Consider the following 13,669-nt stretch of genomic DNA (forward strand, 5'->3'; position numbering starts at 1 on the left):
TTACGCTTTCCACGGCGAAGAACCTGCTGGCCTCCTCCCCGACCACCCCGAACACCAGCGGGTCGTTGTCCAGGTCCCTGGCCAGCAGCTGGGTCACCGAGGAGCCTGGCAGAGATGGGGGAGAAAGAAAAGAGCGGTGAAAAGGTCTCAGCTTGCACCCGGGGAGGTTTGGAACAGATGTCGGGAAGAATTTCTTCATGGGGAGCCCCAGGGAGCGGAGGGGTCCCCATCCCGTGGGTGTCCAGGAGACATGGGGACAAGTGGTGGGACTCAGTGGGTGGACTTGGTGGCCCTGAGGGTCTCTTCCAGGGGGATTTTATGGTCTGCAAGGCCAACTGCTGCAGCATCTTCCCCGGCTCCATCACGCCCTCCTGTGCTGAGGGCCACCACCAGCTTTTCCCAGACCTTGTTTTAAGCCATCTCACCACGGATGGTGAGAAACAAAGGCAAGACTCCACCTTCCCCAGGGTGGACATGTCACCAGTAAGCACCAGTATCCACCAGTATGGGGAACTGCCCCACTGTGGCTTCCTACACCCCCTCTCCAGCACCCCGAGCACCTCCTGCCCTGCTCCTTCTCCCACGTTGCTGTTCCTCACACATTTTTCCCCTCTCCCTCCTCCCCTGCAGGACATTTTTGTCCTTCACAGGGTCAAAACCTGGCTATGGCCACCCAACACACTCACGATCCCCTCTTTGGCAGCATGAGGGCACCCCACAACCCCAAATATCTGGCTGAGAAGAAGGGTGGCCTGCCGGTACTGATGCTGAATCCACCCTGGAGCAGGAGGGAAGCTCAGCACCGCAGCGAGCCGAGCGACCCAAGCAATTACAGACCGCTCGGTCCAACATCAATCACGGCAAAAATAATGGAAAAGCTGATATGAGGTTCCATTAATAAAGAATTAAATGGTAGAACATAATTAATGCCAGTCAACACCGTTTTATGGCAAATAGGCCTTGTCAAACAAACCTGATTTTATTCTTTGATGAGATTACAATTTTGGCAGATAAAGGTAACTGCAAAGAAGTAATAGACTTTTGTAAGACGTTTGACTCTGTGCTGCGTGACTTTCTGATTAAAAATTTAGCACCGAGGACACCCGGCAAGTGCCAGGGCCACCAGCCGTGGACAGGGGACATCCGAGAACGACACAGAATTGCTGCTGGCATAAATTTGGGTGACTCCAACATTGACAGCATGGCAAACAGCAGGGAGGACCGAGCAGCCAGGTGAAGCTCTTGGCAACGTGCACCCGCTTGGTTGAACAAGCAAATGTTTTCGTGACCCTACTCCAAATGCCCCCCAAAAAAGGCTGGTGGTCAAGGAAGGTGTCCCAAAAGCAGCTGTTCTGGCAGCAGCTGTGGGTCTGAGCGTGCAAGGAGCAACTTCCACGCGATGCTCCTTCGGCACTCACCCAAAGGAGGAGTGACCTGAGGGTTATCTAGCTGCCTCTGCCAAGGCGAGGGCTCTGCAAGCTGCTCAGCTGGCCAGGGCATCTTCAGGCCCAGATCCAAGAGGAAACCAAGAGGTTCTGGGAGCTGGTAAAACGCTTTACCGTTAAAAGGGCTTTAAAAGCTGGAGCTGCTTCGCTTATGACCAAGAGGGAGGTGACTCAGGCAGTCTTGAGCACATCCACGATGAGGACAAATGTAACACAGATGGCTACTTCAGGGCAAGAGAGCACAGCAAGACCCAGCGTCCACAAGGAGACAGATTTCCATCAGGAGAACAAATATAAATTGTCTTAGAAAAAGGACTACAGTTAACCAGTGAAAAAGAAAAAAGAAAAAATCCCTTTCAGCCACACCGATACAACGTGGTGATGGGTCATGATCAAAGGCGTTTTGGATGAAGACCCCAGAGCAAGAGTCCTTATCCAGCCGCTGTGATCAGGAGGCTCATCCGCAACGTCCTCATCTCTTTGGTGACTGTGAGCATGAAGAGATGAGAGGTGACCCTACACCTTCCCAAACCTCAAAGCCTTGATGTAAAGCAAGAGCCGAGCTTGGTTTTGTTCCAGAGGACATCTGAAACCATCCTCAGCAAAGGTTTCTTTGCCCCAGGAAATGGGCAAGGCTGTGACCACACATATGATGGGGACAGCCAGTAACAAGGACGAGATGAATCCAGTGTCATTCTTTTCTGTTCTGCCAAATTTAAGGGGAAAAACTGACTTTTCCCCTTTACATCTCACACAAGAACAGGGTGTTTGCTATTCGAGGGAGCTGCCTGTGTCCCCCTCCCCTGCTTCAACCCCCCGAAAGGTCTCCGTTGTGAAACAATGGAAGGGAAAAGCTGTTAAAAATCCTGCTGAACAGCAAAACCCTGTCCCACCCCACTGTAATCACAGCCGCATTCAGTCTGCGTGCTGCACGCCCGCTCGCATGCACACACACAAAAATAATCAGCCGGCAAACGAGCGCTTAACTCTTCTTTGTCTCTGCATCACGGATACCTTCAGCTGGCAGGGCGTTTAGCTCCCGTTTTTAGGGTAACCTGGGGAAGGACACAAGGCGTTTCAGGGCTGGGTGCCCCTCGCCACCTGCATCCCCTGCTCCATCAGGCTGCGGATGCGCACGGCAGCGCCCCGTGGCACAGCTCGTCGGGCTCGGCTGCTCCACTCCAGGCAGACCGAGCCAAGGGCAAAAAGGGGAAAGGCACAGACACGAGGATCAAGGAGAGCCTATTCCCTCCCTGACTTTTACTTTTAGTTGGTAGGGGCAAGAAACTTCACTGGGATTTAAATAGGGTAACTTGGTACACTACCCATTTTCCTGTCTCGCAGAAGGATCCTGTTTTGAACAAACCCTCTGAAAATTGGTGGCTATTCCCATTCCCACCCTGTCCATCACCATCCAAACTTAGCACCACCTCCCAGCTCATTACAGAGAAAAGAGAGCCATAAACATAGATCAAAATAAATTAAACAGAAGGTAACGAGAAACAGACCCCTGAAATAATACTTCACCGTCGCTTTGTCATTTGTTATTCTGATTTCTGCATATTTTTGCAGACTTTGCCTCAGGAGGACGCTAAGTTTAGGCTTGTGGTGCAAGGCAGGTGTGCACACTGGGCTCCTCTTCCAGCGAGGCAATGAGGAAATTGATAAAGGACTGCAAACAGAGGTGCCTGCACCACTACAAAATAACAGCAAAAAGAAGAGGGCCCTCCTTAGGCAGGCCATAAGGAGCCCAGGGAGCGCCGCATGGGTCTGAAACCCCTTTTGGGGCATTACAAAGGAAAAATAGCTCACCCGGGCTGTCCCCAGGGCTGTGCTGAGGATGCTGCGGCTGCCACGAACCCGAGCACCGACCCGACGCAGGCAAGGGTCGAGGAAACAGGGACAAATTATCCTTTTGCGGTGCAAAGTTATAGGCTCCATTTGTTTCCCCTCAGGAATCAGACAGGGCAGTTAAGTGTCTTGATTCCAGCGGATAATCACAATTTATCTTGTCTCCTTTTGCTCCCTTTCTCTCAATCACAGCCACTTCTCTCCCTTTCTCACACATACACAGATTTGCTTCCTTTGCCACGTCTTGAACTTTGATTGACCTCAGGGGCTTTTTTGGTTTGTTTTTACCTCTTGTTTTATTCCTGCTAGGATTTTTATTATTATTATTCAATTTTAATTATTTCTTTTTTAAGGTTTGGCTGCTTTATGGGGCACACTTTCACCCCCAAACAGGGTCTCTAGCCTCAGCATCCTGCTTCCAGCTGCCTACCCATACGTATTTCCTGCACCAATGCCACCTCATCGGCTTTGCTTTCGAGAAGAGGACGAGAAAGGAGAGGAAGCAAACTCTCCAGAAGCATCCTGAGCTGCTGGGGTTTTGGGAAGAGCTGAGCCCCAGGGCCAGGAAGGACAAAGGAGCTACAAGTGCAGCTGCCAGAGCAAGATGCTGACAGCCTGCACGGGGCGTGGTGGAGAGCGCCGGGGTGCAACAGGTTTCTAATTAGTCCCTTAATAAGATGCTCTCTTAAAAGGTCTGATCCGTACCCAACTGGAGTTAATGGAAATCTCTCCGCTGACTGAGCTGGCTCTGGGGCTCAGGACTTCAGGCATCAGCTGCACTTTAATATTAAAAGCATTTTAATCCCTGCTTTAAAACCAGTGCCTGCTTCTCTAGGGTGGCTGCCCCATTGTTCCTCAGCTCCTGGTCTTCTGCCACCACCACCTTCGCTCCCCTTCCTTCCTGGAAGGGACACAGGACAATCACTTGCCCCAGTTGCCCTAGTGCAGGCGTCCCCAATTAGCCCAGCTGTTCGCAGCAGGCTGCCCTCTGATGTGCTCCATGGCAGCATTTGATGGATCTGATCTTGAAATTCAAGCCCTGTTCTTCTCATCCGTCACCTCCTCCCTTTTCTTTGCCTGCAATTCATTTTCTCCTTCACCTTTCAGAAAAAAAAAAAAAAAAAAAAAAAGAAAAAAAAAATTGAGAAAAGAAAGCCCTTCCATGATGTTTTCCTAAAGATTTTCTTTTTTTTTGCAAAGAAAAGATGAAATGCCAATATTTCTGTGCTGCTGAGCAATCCTATGGCATGCCACCTTTGCACAAAGCAAGGGAGAGAAAGGACGGTGACTCCCGAGCAAAGCAAATAAAGGAAGATGCAGACCCAGGACAAGTTCCAGGCGGGAGGCCACAGCAAGTGGGAGCTGCTCCTGTGTTTGGGACGAGGTTTCATCACGTCCCCATGAGGGGACACGGCACACGTGGGAGCCCCTGACCTGGCACGATGCGAGCCTGGGCGCAGCACAGGTGGCTGGAAGAAGAAAGCGACCAAAGCATGCTCAGGATAAGGACATCTTTTGTAGGAACCAGGTCTCTACATCCTGATTCCTGCCTTCCTCCAGGGCCACGGGTGGTGCAGGAGATGTGGGCACCCAGAGCCTGGCATACGGGAGAGGAAAGAGCTCATTGTGGAGGCGACAGCAAGGAGAGGGAAAACAGATCTATGCAGTCATTGCCATTTCTGAGCGATTTTATCACGCTGGGAAGTGAAAGGCATGGAGGAGAGAGTGTTTCCTAGCTCCTCAGGTGCTCAGAGGCAGAGCGGGAGGCAGAGCCTGTAATTTCTCCGCTGCATTTAGTTATTTTAAGCAGGGAGCCGGTGCCGAGGTGGCATCCATAAACAGACACGACAGCCAGTGGCAAGCCTCAGAAAGAGGCCCTGCCATTTCCCCAGCTCTCGGAGATGTCTGAAGGGATGCTTAAAGCTGTTTAAAAGGAAGAGTGCTCCAGGTGCGCCTGGCAGAGCCGAGCGCTCACATCAAGAGGAGCGATAACGGAGGGCTTACTTGGTTATTTACCCAACACCGGTTAACTTTACAAGGAAATAGGAGGGGGGAAAAAAAAAGCAACCAAGGTTATATTGAACTTTCTCGACACTATCACGAAAGCAAAGAGACTACCTGAGGCTATCTATCCCCGTGGGCAGGCAGAGAGGCTGCATCCATCCCTCCGGCTAAAACCAACCCCTGCAGCCACACAGGCAGGGCAGGCAGAAAGCCACCCCCAGCAACCTTAGAGCAGCACAGACAGCGAGCAAAATCTCCCTAACTGGTCTAAAAACCCGTGCCCTCCAGCTGGTGGGAGATGCCTGGAGAAAAGGGGAGAAGGTGCTCCTGGCTGTCCTTCCTCCCTGCCCATCCCTGGGAACACGGAAAACCCACAGCCTGGGACACAAAGCACTGGCAGCTTGCAAAAGCCCCAAGGACTTCTGCTTATAAAGGAATAAGGTGTGTTAGCATGAAAGAGGTGAAGTAAATACAACTGCATCAATAAAACAGGAGAGAAAACTCACAAGGGAAATGCTTGGAAAAGGACCAGTCCCGGTCTGTCAAGGTATTCCCAGTGCAAAAAGGGTTCCCCCACTAAAAAGGCCCTCTTCAAAATAATTTCCTCTCCATGCTGCCTGGGAGCCTCATAATTACTAACAATGATCACAGACCCATTCATTTTATCCCAAAATTAATACATCACGCTCAGAATGATATCGCATTAATTTATCACAAGATTTATGAAACTTGTACTTTTTTCTAATGAGATTTATGCAAATTCCACTCCATCCATTGTTTGAACCAGGAAAAAAAAAAAATGAAAAAAAAGTTCTGTTCGGGAAGCTGCTCTGTCCAAAAGTCTCCTTCCTTTTTTTATTTTTGATCTCTGTCCATTCCCATGACAAGGCAGGGGATGATCAGGGGCAGGGTATCAACCTGTTCCCAAGGCTGCCCAGAGCACCCTCATGGCAGGCTGCAAGGTTTGCAGGTGAGCCAACAATTTGAGCCACTTCAGAGGGAGGTTTGAGACTAATTTCAAAGGAAATGAGCTGGCGGTTCGCTTGCACCTTGGAGAAGGGTCAGGGAAGAGGAGGAGAAGCAGGGAGCTGGGAAATTAAAGCCCTGGTGTTTTCCAGAGCTAAAAGGGATGGTGGAAAAAACAAAATATCCGACACAGCCTCGCTCCTCTCGGCTTAACGTGGCTGCTAGCAGCTACTCGTGAGACGCACGGACAGGGGTGGGAGGAGACGGGAGGAACTGGAACAGCAAAGGAAAACATAAATCTGAGGTTAGCAGAAACTTCCCAGCAATGAAATCCACTGAGGTGTTAAATAATGGCAAAGAGCCCCAGCAGCGCCTGGGGCTTTTAAAACTGGCCTGGAAATGATGCTCCAGAAACAATCCTGGAAGGGCCCCAGAGGCGCGGAGGAGATGAGCCAGCAGCCATCCAAAACCCAATTTTAGCAGCTCTGGGGAGCCGGCAGGAGAGAACGTCAGCCCAGCAACAGGATCCACGGGAAGAGCACAACTCCCTCTGCTAGGGTCAGAGCACTGCCTGATGGAGATCTCCCTGCCAGGCTGGGAACACCGAGAGGGAAACACTTGGCCCTGCGGATCCTTCTTCTGAATTTGGCAGGCAAGGTGGGGCGGAATAGCCTGAAACCACGTCTGCTCCCCCTGGAGGAAGGGCTCAGCCTGGTGCTGAGCTCATTTGGAGGGGCTGGAGCCAGCTACCCAGGGAAAAACCACCTGGGGGACAAAAAGACAACAAATCCTCCACTTGTAGAGGGAAACCCCTTCCCCCTGCGCCCCCCTCCGAGCATCGCCCCAAGCACAGCACCACGCCACACCCTGCCTGTCCCCACAGCCTTCCTCAAGGAAAACCTAGCTAATGCAGTCTTGATTAACATTTCTGACACAAAGTTTAAACCCTAAATCCATAGGATATCCTTTTCTAATTAATTTTTGAAGTAAGAAGCAACTCAGAAAGTCTAAGGAATATTTCCTTTGTTCCTCCCTGCCTCCTCCTGACCTCCCCCCACCTCCCTCCGAAAAGAAAAGAGTTCAGTTTCCAATTAATTAAACAACCCTAGATCAAAGGATACTCTGTCACAGGTGCCAGCATGCCACCCAGTTCTCCTCTGTGTGACCATGACAGCACCCAGAGCATCAGGCAGGAGAACAACTTGGTGTGTGGGGGAGACCTTCGCCTTCACCCTGGTACCAAATGAGCTCCTTGTCCAAGGTGGAGAACCCAGGGGGCTCTTAGGACCCCTGGTCGCTGGGGAGACATTAAACCATGCCCCCCAAGCCCACAAAACCCCCTCTCATGCCATTTCCTTGCTGTATCAGAAAGGCCCACGGGATGCCCACACCCACCTGCATCAATCTCACATCTCCTGCGGAGCGCAGCATCCCCTTCCCCAAACACCATTTCGGGGGACAACTGCTGGAGGCATCAACACCTGCCTCAACAGCTAGATTTTAGAAGACCGAATATCTCCAAAAAAAAGGCCGTGTCCACAGGTGGGTGCTCAATTAACCCCACAACCCACCCACCAAGCATTAATGTTTTCAGCAGGACCTGTTCCAGCCGCTGCTCCGATTCCCACCGACTTCAGCCCCCTGATACCCCCAGCAAGAATTGCCTTCCCGTTGTGACTGCTGTTAGCACAGCATCACTCGGCTTCCAGAAAGGGGAAAAAAATCCATGGCAATGACACAGGCTGACCGACAAGCACAGAGACCACAGAGCAGCACCGCGGTGCCGGGGTCAGTCCCGTTTGGGGAGCAGAGGGCTGCTTCCCTAAGCAGAGCAGGGCACGCCTGCTTTCTGACACCAGCTGGAGAGAGGAGAGGTAACGAGAGACTCCTGACCCTGCCAGAGAAACCGTGGCAGCATGCAAAGAGCGTTACAGGCCAAAACCAGAAGAAAAACAGAAGGAGACCTGTTGCAAAACCCCTTTCTGGCTACGGGGAGGTGCCTTGTACAAACCCAAGCAGGAGCAAGGATGCTGAGGCAGCTGAAGCAAACATTAAGGAGCAGCCCCGAATTCATCGCCTCTCTTTGGCCACACCAAACCCTCCAGAAACACATCTGGGTGCACAGGAGAAAAGCAGGCCCCCAGAAGCCTAGCTAATGAGGTGCTTTGCAATTTGGGGTAAATAAATGATTTATGGGTAAGGCAACACACGGGGTGCTTTGCATCTCACCCAGATAAGGCAACACAGCTTTGCGTTAATTAGGAAAGAAGAGGCTACTCTCCAATTAACATGAGGTCAGAGATAAAGCTCGTTAGATGGCAGTGCCTACAGATGAGGCCCTAGGATGCCTCCGACACCAAGCAGGGCTGGACCAGAACAGCACCACAGCCACGCTGGCAATGCAAACATCAGCACCAAACCGCTCTGCCAAGGGCACACGGGGCCAACACGGAGCAGACATGAAATGCCACCTCCAAGATGTCACAGCCCTCAGCATCCCTCCCATCAAGCTGATCGGCATGGATAGGGCCAAGAAAAAACCTGTCAGCAACTTCTACTTGCGCAAGGGAACTCTGAGCGGGATTCATTCACGTCTTGTTTGAAACCTCATCTGTGCCTTACAAAAGATGAGATGAAGCATCCCCGAGGCACTCAGGCTCTCTGGGAACACAAAACCCTTGGTGCTCCAGCTTGCTGATGGCCCAGCTGCTCTGCTCCCTGAACGTTTCAGGGGGATAAATGGATGCAGCCGCCCTGATCCCAAGCATCGCTGGACAACTTGCTCCAGCATGGTTTTGTATGCAGGTCAAAGTGACCCCAAAATGCTCCAGAGAAAATTCAGGAGTCCTGCTGCCTGGCTGAAGCCAGAAGGGGATGGTGCCAGTGGTCAGGTTTTCGTCTGCAGGCTTCAGATCCATAAGCAAACTGGCCTTGGACTGCCACCGTAACTCTCTGAGGTTTCAAAACCTGCACCGAGTGATGGATTCTGCCTCATTGTAATGGAGATGCGGCAAAATCCCTCCTGATTTATCTCTCAAGTTGAGTTAGCACCTCTCAGTCTCCAAGGCATGGCCTCAGTAAGAGCAAAACTAGCAGGCTGGGCCAGGACATTGCCACCCAAAAAGGCCAATTTTAGAATCACAGAATCATTAAGGTTGGAAAAAAACCCCAAGATCACCTGGCCCAACCATTCCCCTACCACCAATAGGTTGTGTTCCCCATTCCTCTTGCCCCCTGAAAAGCAAATAAAACCTTTCAGAGACCCAGGACAAACCAGGAGCTGGTTGGAAGACTCCACCATGGTAACAGTCTGGGTATATTCAAGACATTCAAGCTCTCGGCCCCTCAAAACCACCTTCCCCCAGCTCCCTGGGGATGGCGACAACTCCCCGATCCTACCCGGAGCTCTTCCCCACACACCTCCCTCCCAAATGCCACAGAGAAGGTGGGGAGAGACTTGGCAGGCAGCGCCTGGGTATCCAAAGCACAAGCTTATCTGCCTCCCCGCCACAGCGCCGCAGCAAATTGCTTGTTGATAAATGAGGCTATTTAGGAGCGGGTGATGCCAGCGTTAGGGTTATTAATGACGCCGACGCGCAGAGACATTTGAGAGCGGCCCCATGTCCCATTGTCCTCGCTCGCATGAGTAATGGGGCACTTCAGCAGTGGGGCTTCAAACCCAGCTAGGGCTGTGCAACAACAGAAACCAAGTAGGACGGAGGGGAAATGGATGGGGCACGCTGGACCGACGACTCTCACGCACCGACAACACCAAGCTCTGGTTGGGCAGAGCTCCAGGCTTCAGCTGATGTCAGGTCTGGAGCATTCCCCCTTCCCAATCACCAAAAAACTCTTCCACTCACCCCAGGCAGCCACAGCACAACCCACAGCATCCCATTCTCCCATCCTACCCCACAAACCCACCCAAATGACATGCCAAAGACAAGTCCCAGCTGCCCGAACCCGAGGAAGCAACACGTGGCACGCCACGGAGCACGGCGAGGGTGATATTTGCTGAAACCTGGGAGGCTTGCACAGGGCCACGGCCTCACTTTGCACGTCACAGATGCCTAAACGTGGCCAGGAGAGCAATCAGTGGGAAATATAGAGGCTGTTTGGCGCAAGAGGAAACCTCGGAGCGGAGTTCTGCAGTCGCTGGCGGGAGCGCAAGGCAGAGCGCACAAGCACACAGCTGTAAATTTGTTTCCGAGTTAATATACCCACGAGTGTTTTTTCTTTTCCTATGAAGGCACACTCTTCTGCAAACAAACATCTGGAGATCACCACTACAGCTGGACAATTATCCCCAGTGAGTAGAGCATTCAATTAATTTAGCCTTTCTCATTTGCGAGTCATCTGCAAGTAGGCTGAGATTTGCAGGAATTTATTTGTTATTTGGATATACTCAGCGAATGGCTTATTAAAAACATATTTCAGGCAAAAGGATCTCTTGCTAAGTGCTCCTACGACTGCTGGCAACTGCCTGCTCGTGGCACGCACGCGGTCACCGCGGTCACAGGGGAGCGCCGCGTGTCGTGATGGAGAGCTCCGCGCCGCCAGCAACAGCTTCCCGGGGCTCTGCGGAAGCACCTGCACGAAAACACAGCCTCCTGCAAGCACCGAGCACACAGCCTGCCCGAATTTCCCTAAAAAACGCAGCACAACTTGCACAGAAGTGGTCACGAACAGACTGAGAGCAGAGACGAACACCCAAATTAAATGACTTCGCGCGGAAAACATCTCTCGGTAGCTCCCACAACATCTTGCAAGCATCCACGTGGCTCCTTTTTCCCTGTGCTTTGTCTCAGAGCTCCAGGGAACGCTTGCTACAGGAATTTCATCACACCAGCGAGAGAAAATTGGGTGAGAAAAAAAGTACCAAAGGGCCCTTTCTGAGCTTGCTGTAATCCCTTGGGTGTGCAGCAAGCCCAGGCTCTTCCCAGCCCATTTACCATTGACACCATAGCCTGTGCAGCACGTGTGACATGCCTGAAACAAATAATCTTAAAAGATCAAAATAATCCTAAAAGATTAGCTCCCCTTTGAAGGGGACTTTTGGCAGCCCAGCTCCCGGTGAGCCAAGGCAGGGCTGCACAGGGTGCTCCCCCCCCTTGCCTGGTGGCCAGCACGGTCCGTGCTCCGAAAAGGCTCCACTAGTCACATGGAAAACCCAAAATTTGTAAATCCAAACAGAAGACAAAGGCCTGTGCTAAATCCCAGCTGCAGGCTGTTTGAAGGCAAGAAGGAAGCAATCACTGAGGTTTCACAGACTGTTCTAAAAGTGGAAATCCATGCAGAGAAGTGATCCAATAAGTCACAGTTTTAGGCTTTTTTCTTTCGATTGCTCCAAGGAAAGACTTTCAAGGCTGCTCTTTCCCCTGAAACCCTAACAAGGGAGAAATGGGTACTGACCACCGAATTTAGCAGCTGCTTGCACACGTCTGAGAGGAAGAGCCAAGCCCAGCCACCTCTGCCCTGACATCCATGTTATGTTTGTTGGGTATTTCTGCAGGCGTTGGTGCACCGGGGATGCTGCAGCACAAGGCACATCGCCCCAGGTGCTGCCCATCTCCATCACAAGATGTGCCTAAAAACCCAAAGAAAAACCCCAACTAGACTCAGGCCACCGAGCCAAGCACACTACAGGCACATACAGGACTTCATGCTGTGGTGGTGAGCATTTTCATCCCACCAGCAAGCAGTACACCTCTCTTCCTCCTTCCCACTAAAGACCAACACTCCTCTTCCTCCTCCTTTTGGTTGCACTTTGCTCCAGCCCTCACCCCTGCGAGGATGTAGAGAGGACCCTGCCTATGCAGCTCCTAAAATTTAGGCTGCAATTACATCTGCCATTATCAAAGAGTGCTAATAAGCCTTATTAACCAACAGCGAGTGAGAACAGAATAAGGAGAGATTTTCTAGGACCCAAAGTGCAAGAATTCATAACTTGCTTAATACCTGTACCAATAAGAGATGCTCATGCTGAGTCTATTTTAAAATCAACTTCTTTCCATAAAAAAAGAGACATTTTCAGAATTATTCATGAAGATGGTTGTATAAAAAACAACCCACAGATAAATAAAACAATGCCACTGGTTGCAGCAGCATCGTCCTGCAGTGGGCAGCAGCTGGCTGCAAGCTCCTGGAGGGCACGGGGTGATTTGGGGTGTAATGGTGAGGCCAGGGAGCGAGAAGAGAGGGCACTGGGGATGAAACCCCAAAGACCAGGGCATAGGGTTTGGGATCCATGGGTCTCACCATGTTCCAGACCTGAACCCCTTCACCCCCAGTTTTCAAAGCAAACCAAGTGGGTAAAGCCCTTGCACAAAGCATTTCCACCTCCTTGCACATGACATAATTTCAGTCTGCTCAGATTTGGGATGTCCAGGTGTGCTCCAGCCCGGGGGGTTCTCCTGTCTGTCCCTCGTACCCAGACCAGAAGCCTGCAGCTTCCCCAGCCTCCCCCTCCGCAGCACCACCTCCCCGCGTGCCTCGGGGATGACTGATGAGTTCGGCGCCTTGTTTTTGAGCAACTCACGTGGCTCGCCGGCACGCAGGATGACAGACCTTGGAACCGGGCATTAATACCGGAGATTTATAGGCAAATCTGTCACGGATGGGGAAGCTTTTTGCCCAAGAACTCTGCCTGAAGGTCGCTTTTCCTGGGCACCTAGTGCAGAGAAAGTTTCTCAGCCACCTTGGCCCCAGCAAAGGGCACGCAGGCGAGCAGGGGAGGGGTAGATGCAGCAGAGCCCAGCTGCAGCCTCACACCTAGCAAAAAGTGGCTTCGGGAGCCCCTTCACCCAAACCCTAATCCTCAATAGGTTGGGCTTTGCATTTCTGCATGCACACACATTCACCATCGTCTGACCAAGCATCGTGCGCCTCACCCCCTCAGTTCAGCTGGACGAGAGGTCTGCACATAATGCCCAATCTCCCAAGCTTTTCCCTCTCTCTGTTCCTCCCTCAGCAGGATCAGGGAGTTTGATGCATGAGGCTACATCCTCCTGTGCACAAATACCACCGAGGAGTTCACGGCTGCCGGCGCTCGACTTATATTTCACTGTCACCACCACACTATTATTTCTGCTGGTGTCGACTGGTGCTGCAGCTCCAACAGGTGCTGTAGAAATTGGGGTAAACCTTGAAAATACAACTTCATCCTGCTGTTAGAAAAACCCCATGTATTTGTCATCCCAAGGCAGCCGAGTCATGCTGTGTAAGCTCTCTGCCATGGGCTCTCCCCCTAGGATTTCCCAGGGTTCCTCTAGTACGGCTGATATACTAGGGAGCTAGTCTGGCTGCTCAGAGCAGGGTCCAGCTGTGTGAGCAATTAATTCATGTTCGTTACCCACAGCACACAGCCCTGTCACTACAGCTACCAAGGCTGGGCACGGTAGGAG

This window comes from Netta rufina (genome assembly GCF_964035555.1).
Source record: "Netta rufina genome assembly, chromosome: 7".
Classification (NCBI taxonomy): Eukaryota; Metazoa; Chordata; class Aves; order Anseriformes; family Anatidae; genus Netta; species Netta rufina.